Source organism: Betta splendens, chromosome 22 (genome assembly GCF_900634795.4).
Source record: "Betta splendens chromosome 22, fBetSpl5.4, whole genome shotgun sequence".
NCBI classification, from domain to species: Eukaryota; Metazoa; Chordata; class Actinopteri; order Anabantiformes; family Osphronemidae; genus Betta; species Betta splendens.
Window position 1 is genome coordinate 6997365 of NC_040900.2, and position 7729 is coordinate 7005093.

Genomic DNA, 7729 nt, shown 5'->3' on the forward strand with positions numbered 1-7729 from the left:
GGGTTTTACAGTTTCTATGGATAGTTTCTAGGTTGCAGACTTCCGCTGTAGCTATTTTTAGGGTTGCTTATGTTCTGTGGAGTTTTATTCAAGCCAGAAGGAAAATCTGGCAAATGAGAAAGCGCGAAAGAGAAGAGAAGCAAACAAACATGGAATAAAGCTGATTATGGACAGGAAATGGAGAAAAATGAGCAATGTCCAGCAGAGAGGCCTCATCTCTGATCTAAATCAGATATTTTAGTGTTCTGTGTTTTCACATTCAAAGCCTGCAGCGAGAAGCTTCCGTCTGTGAGTTTGCTGCTGGAGTGTTTTATGCTAAGAGGTGTGTGGCTCAGGAGGGGGCGATTGCGGGTCTGACAGGTAGTTGTGTGACATAATGGCAGCGCTTTATCAGCCAGCTGTCCCACAGTCGCAGCACAATCACCCATCGCAGCCTCACCAGGCTTTCTGTCTCCCCACGGCCATTTATCTTCCCCTGATTGTGCGTCTTGCTCGCCCCTCTCTCTCTCTCTCTCTCTCTCGCTCGCTCGCCTCCCGTGTTTTTTCTTTCTGTCGTCAGCATCAGCCCTCGTCTGCTCTGACGTGCGACGCTGACGCGCAGCCAACGCACGCACTCACTCACTCACTCACTCACTCACTCACTCACTCACTCACTCACTCACTCACTCACTCACCTCACTCACTCACTCACTCGCGTCACCACCAGTGGCTTCAGGGACGCTTGGATGTGATCAAAGAGACTTTAATGTCGCATCACATATTCACGGTAACAGACAACACAATATTGGCACTTTCCCAAAATCAAAGAGGACGATACAAAATAGATCCAAGTCCCAGGAAATCCCGTATGTACACAGAAAATTTGCATGGAGGAGGGAGTGGAGGGGACGCGACAGGTGTATCAAATGTGTCTATTTAATGGGCGAGTCCAGAATCTCCTCATATTCCTCCCTCTGGCGCGCGCCCGCCTCCGCGCGAGGGGAGGAGCTTCATCGCGACCAGCCAGCCGACGCTGAGCACCACCATCACGTTTCCGACGACCTCGGGGGCAGTGGGGGTCGACAGGACCACGGCCAGGTGCAGCAGCACGGCGACGGGTACCTCCAGGCTCTGAGACGCCGACACCAGCGCCGGGTGGAGCCGGGTCAGGGCGTGGGTCATTCCCAGAAACGCCGCCACCGAGCAGGCGGCCAGGCCCAGAAGCAGAGCCCAGGCCGGGGCGCCCGTGGGCCAGGACCAGCCCTCCTGGAGCAGCGCCATGGAGGCCGGGGCGAGCAGGCAGCCGGTCCAGCTCACCGTGAACAGCGCCGTGCCGACTCCCACCCTCTCCTTCAGGGAGCGGTACCCGACCAGCGCCAGAGCCATCCACAGTCCTGCCAGGGCGGCCAGGGACCACCCGAACGCGCCCCTCCAGAACGCCACCGGGTCGGTCGGGGAGTCAGAATTGCTCCGTCGCCCGTGGGAAGCAGCACGAGGCCCAAACCGCACAGCCCCGCGGCGACGGAGATGCCGTCGGCCAGCCCCAGCCTCTCCTCCAGCAGCAGGAAGGCCAGAACCGCCGCCAGCGCCGTGGTCGCCAGGCGCCAGAACGCCGCCGCGCTGCCGGGCGAGACGAAGCTCAGGGACGAGTAGGCGCAGCAGAGGGCGAGCGAGTAGGCCCCGCCGTAGCAGAGCAGCCGCAGGCGGTAGCCCTCCGGCCCGAAGGGGTGCTCCCCCCTGTGCAGCGGCGCGGCCACCGCCGGGAGCTGCACCGTGGAGCGGACCAGCAGCAGGAACAGCGGGCCGAGGCCGAAGCGCTCGGACGCCAGGCGGGTCAGGACCATCAGGCAGCCGTGAGCCAGCGCGGCCACGAGCAGCCCCACCCACGTGAGGCGGGACGCCGACACGGACGCCTCCCCGAAGCTGGCCAGCTGCTCCCCCACCCCTCCCCCGGACCCCTTGGCGGCCCTGGCCCCCCCCTCGGGGCCGCCCCCCCCGGCGGCCGGGGCTTTACTCCCCCCGTCCTTGTCCCTGGAGCCAAACAGAGCCAGGGGCCACCTCCTGCTCTCCGTGAGCGTCTTCCTGTCCGACGTCCCTCCAGGAAGGAGCCGAAGTCCTCGAAGGACGGCGCGTCGTCGTAGCCGTCGTCCCCGGGCTGGGGGAAGTGCGTGTGCACCCCGGGCTGAGGCGAGTAGGGGGAGTGCGTGGCGTATTTGGCCGTGACCGTGTGAGGGTGGATCTTCACCCTCTTCTTGGAGGCGCCCAGCAGATGAGTGGACTCCATGTTCGACTCTTCGGACACCTGGAAGAAGAAGGAGAGCGCGTTAGAGGCGCGCGTCCTCGTGCCGCATCCCTCTCCGGCTGCTCCATATCTCATGTATCTTTAATATCCCAGATAATAATAGCGGTGACTCGAATCTTCCCGTGCGCCGCTCGCGTTTGGCCGCGCAAACGCACAAACGCAGACCCTGCAATCGCTACTCAATCGCGTCTCGCGTTGCGTCCATTTTGGCCCGGTCGCACGCGACCGTGGCTCCGTTAGCACGGACTTCTCGAATGACACGACCTTCACGGCTGGTGTGATGGTGCCCAATGACGCGTTACGTAAGCTAGCGCTAGCGCTCTGGTCCTACCGCCACATGTTACACACCTGGACCTGGAACCGGACCCCTACCTGCGAGGCTTCTCAGACGCACGGCTCAGACGGAGCCTCTTGTTTGCCATGGGGACATGTGATAAGGTCCACGCATCCACTCTCACCAAACGCTGGGTGAAACCCGATCCGTGGAGGCACCGGGAGCTTTAGTGAAGAGATCAGGATGTTCCCGTCTGACTCCTGTCTGTACGGTTTACCACAGTGGATGATGCAGCCTCTGCAGTGCTGCTGCTGCCCTGGAAAAGCTGCTTTCACACCTTACACAACCTGAAAGTGAGTCTGAGTAAGGAGGCGAATAAAGCTGCTGACTGTCCTCCTGTATGTTTAGGCACCGTCTACTATATTCTCGCCCCAGGTCACGTTGACAGCAGACAGACATTTCACGCAGTGTTTGTTAGAAATGAAGCGCTCAGAGTCTGTACTGGTTGGATTAATGGCCCGTATCCGCCGCACAATCGCGTTATAAACGACGTGTGTCCACGTTTCTCAAGGGCGCTTACCATATATTACGAAATGTGCGTGCACGCGTGTGTAAGTGCGTGGGTGTGTGTCTGTGAAGGGAGGCGTTGTTCTCAAGGTTATCCAGGTTCCCGGTGATGCGCCCCGGTGACGTTAAAGCCACACGGACGTGTCGCATTTCCGTTCAATTAATCACACGTTTGACGTTCGATCTATCGCCGCCATAACGCATGAACAGTCAGCCCGAGCCCGCGAGCCACGGCAAATTCATGAATGGGGAGGAAACGCGCGCTCCGTCGCTCGCCTCGCGCACGCGAGAGGCGCGCGGCGGCCGAATCGATGAAGCCCGACGCGCGGCTCAGACGGTTCCGCAATTAGCGGCACGCTGCGTTTTCTGCGCTCTTGCGTAACGCGGGCGAACCGGTCCACCGTCGGGTGAGCTCGTTCGGGTCCACGTCCCTCTGTCGCCCGTGGAACCCGCGCGTGACCAGCTTCCACTCACCTGCTTCACAGCAAACCAGCGGATCCAACCGGGTCAAGCTTCGCCCCTGCGTTCAGCGAGCACCTCCTGCGCTCTATCACCTGCTCTCTGCCATTTGTCCTCACTCCTCTTTGCCTCCCTTCCTCCTGCGGCGGCTTCTCTCAAGGGCACCGGCGCGCGCCTCGGTCAGACCAGCGCCCGACACCCGCGTCCTCCTCACAGGCAGGAGATGCGCGTTTTATAGCGGCGTGGTGTCAGTCCATCGGGGTCTGAACGCTCTCTCTCCCCCTCCTCAGAGAGAGAGAGGGGGGGAGAGAGAGAGAGAGAGAAGAGAGATTAGGGAGGAAGGTGCCGATGACCGATGTCTGAGCATGCGTAAAATCCACCGAACATCGGCGCAGTAGCCTTTCAATCGCCTCAGCGTGCGTGTGCGCGTGCAGGAGAGAGGGAGAAACTGAGATAATCACTAATCTCATCAATCTAGGAGGCATCGAACAACAGCCATCAACACTAACTCACAGATGCGTTTAACTTGGGGTTTCTGCTTGATGATCTTATCACGTCGCCTCCGTATCCGCGCTGGATCCGCTCTCTCTCCTTGTGTGTAGAATAATCTAATCCAATTTTGCCCTTCAGCTCCGAATACATCTCTGCACACGGTTTGTGTTCATTTGAATAGCTAGAAAATCCGTACGGGAATGTGCTTGTGATGTTATTAAAGTGATTTCATACGAGGCTTCGCTGTGCTCTTAAGTAACATTACCAGTGTAGCAATGAGCAAACAGTGATGATTGGGAGCAAAGTTCCCTGTGTGTTCATCTTCATGCATGTGATGCCATTAACGTGCCTTAATTAAAAAACGTTAAATCACAAAAGGCGTCACGTTGCAATAGCACGTGACTGATAATAAACCATGAAAACATCAAAAATGAATAAATCAGAGAGAAAGGGTAGAAAGAGATTAGAGATGTTGAGGCTAAATGACTGCGTTGTTCACACTCACCCCCTCACTCACTGATTGAATCAGCCCAACTCCTGGATTAGGACATAATGAAGGGCAGTGCCACTGAGAAAGGGTTTTCTTTGGGGGCCGGGACCTCTAACCTACTGCACATGAAGTGAAAGGAACAGTCAGGCCCAGCTGTTCAGCATCACCACTGGACATCATCAGCTGTAGTGGAGGAATTTGTCTTTGCTGATGATTTAGGCAGAACATTTTCAACATACTGTACATTAGATTATGACTAAAACACCAACGTTATAATTTGGAAGAGCTGGTTTTGAAGGCGCTTCTCTTGTTGCATCTTCCGCTGCTTGACTTGCAAAAACCCGGCGCAGCCTCACTCGCTTTCATCTCCCTGAAAGCTGGCAGTAATTGCTGTGACATTTAGCCGCCATAACACCAGTGTGCTCTGCTCCATTTCAATCTGCGTTAACCTTTGCCAGTTGCAGCTGGGCTCACTGTTGCTTAATAAGAGGCCTCTGGCTGCTTTTACGCTACGACGGCTGCTCCGCTGCATGGGACTCTGGGGGATGCGCAGCGGTTGGTGCCCGGATCAAATTCAGTGTGGACCCAAGAGCCTGCGATGGAAACCAGAACACCTCTCTCCATGCTGGCCCAGATATTTACAATATATAAATAACTAAGTCTATAAATATTAACAATAGGCGATGCAACAAAGGTCACCGTGTTCTCCATACCTCTATGGACTACCTCACTAATTAGCGCTTTACCCTTTGAAGCAAGCAAGAGGAGTGAGTCAGAAGGACTTTTGTAAATGATTGGCTGGAAAGGACGCTTGATGACTTGTGGTTAAACAATTAGATTGGTCTCTAAACCTATACAAACGTACCCTAAGGAGCCTGTGAGCTCTAGTACACTAGTATTTAATGGTTCACCTTCAGTTCCAAACAACTCTGTTATTTAATGCTGGGACTGGTTTTGCTGCAGTGATGGTTGATAGGAGCAGTGAAGGAAAACAGCAAAGTGACTTATAAACAATAAGCTGATGCTGAAAATACTGCAGCGAGGAGCTTAACTTCGCTCTTCGCTTCCCTGAGTGTTAGTCATTTAATCTGTTGTTGACATAAGCCATATTGAACCAGTGCGGCTGTAAATTGTATCATTTAAATTCGTGTTTCCCCTGGTTTAATAAATATGTAATCACCTGAGCTAAAAGTATTGCCTCTGTGCGTCCTGGCTGGATGCGTGTGCTGGTTTTCAGCTCATTATTCAGAGCTACGAAATGGCTCTGCCTCGTCGCATTTACAAAACACAGTCTGAGCGTTCTCTCAGCAGCTTTACAATCAGCAATGTGGTAGTCAGAGTGGTGTTTGCACATAATTACCCTGAAACACGAGTCTAAATTGGCATTTAACAATAAGTATAATGTGGAAAAATACAGTCTAAATAGAAAAAGTAATGTGGTTGTGTACTGTTTTATAATGACTTGGTGCCTGGGGATAATTTTATGTTGTTCATTCCTAGAAAGATGCATTGGCTTCTGTTCCTTCCTTCCTTCCTTCCTTCCTTCCTTCCTTCCTTCCTTCCTTCCTTCCTTCCTTCCTTCCTTCCTTCCTTCCTTCCTTCCTTCCTTCCTTCCTTCCTTCCTTCCTTCCTTCTTCTTTCTTTCTTTTTTCTTTCTTTCTTTCTTTTCTTTCTTTCTTTCTTCTTTCTTTCTTTCTTCTTTCTTCTTCCCCCTTCTTTCTTTCTTCCTTTCTTCCTTGTTCCTTCCTTTTTTCTTTCTTTTATTTTTATTCTTGTATTTACTTCAGGCCAGTCTCTGAGGATGAGGAGGGTTATCTAGTGTTTCCATGGTAACAGTGAATAAGAGTATGGACCAGGCTATTTAGGACACTGGTTCAATCCCATCAACTACTCCGCAGCCAGATTTTGGGATGCGGATCATGATATTCAGACTGAGGGCAGCCCTCAGGGAGGAGTTGGTGACGTGCTGTCTTGGTGTTTATAAACTAACAGGATGTCATTATTCAAAACTGGGTTCGTTGCGTGTTAGGATGCTTGTTCTCATTACAATGGGAGCTGATGAGAGCAGGAGGAGGTGAACTGCAGCTGCAACCAGGACACATTCATCACCAGGCCTCCTGTATGTGGAGGAGAGGAGCAATGCAGATAAAAAAAAACATCCCGGCTAGGATTGAGAATGAAATGAAATGATTTTCAATCAACTCCGAGAAAATGCACCGAGCTTGTCTGTGTTGACCACCAAATGTGCTTGTGTCCACTGCGGTAGGTGGATGTGACAGATGCTGAGCGCCCTGTGCACAAGTAATGTCGTGAAAGACTGTGATCATTCTCCAGCTGAGGCTGCACTCAAAATGCATGAGAACTACTCATACATTTTGCATTACCACAGCGGTGGAAAGGCAGAAAGTGGGGAGGGCAGGAGAGCATGTGGGGAGCAGAGTCAGAAAACGGAGAGGGTGAAAAAATCCTATGAAAAGACTGCAAGCAAGGTCAGAGGATATTAAAATAGAGCATGCACAGAGTTAGTCAACAGCCCCAGAGATGAGCCAGAGCAAAGAATAAAACAGACCTTTGTTGCATAACTAACACAAGTCAAATAAATGTCTTTTAACCTGAATAAATAAATGGGAGATTTGAATGAGTCCTGTCCTGAAAGCCCCTCAGGTCTGCATCTTCCCACAGGTTTGGCTGTTGAACAGATCATGTGCGATTGATTACCTTGACAGTCTAAAAGGGTTAGCTCCACCAATACTGCACCAGACACCCTCTGTTTCCATGGTTACAGCGCGGGGAAAAGTTTTTGTATCGTGGTGGACGACCCGATTGAGCGCGTAACGTGTGTACAGCCACATGTTCCCATTCTATCAAAATGCTGCATCGGGAGAAATGTGAGCAGACGGAGGAGAAGCCTCGGAAACTCTGAGAAAACAAAAGAAGTCAAATGCATAAAAAGCTTTTCATGGATTGGATAGATTTTCCTGAAAAGACTTTTGTTGAGCTGAACTCTTAGCATTAGGAGACTGCTCATGACCGCTGGTTGCTTTCATACAATGCAGAGTCAGAGACATTGACAATGATGGTTATTAAATTATATTATTATTATATACATTAAAATATTAATCACACACTTGTGATCTTTGAATGTTAATTATTGTGTTATCGCATT

At 52.1% G+C, this 7729-nt stretch overlaps 1 pseudogene; it reads right to left on the reverse strand.

The window, feature by feature from the left end:
* Positions 1-726: 726 nt before the first annotated feature.
* On the reverse strand, positions 727-3897 carry LOC114848876 (solute carrier family 35 member G2-like; annotated as a pseudogene).
* Between the last annotated feature and the right edge of the window lie 3832 nt (positions 3898-7729).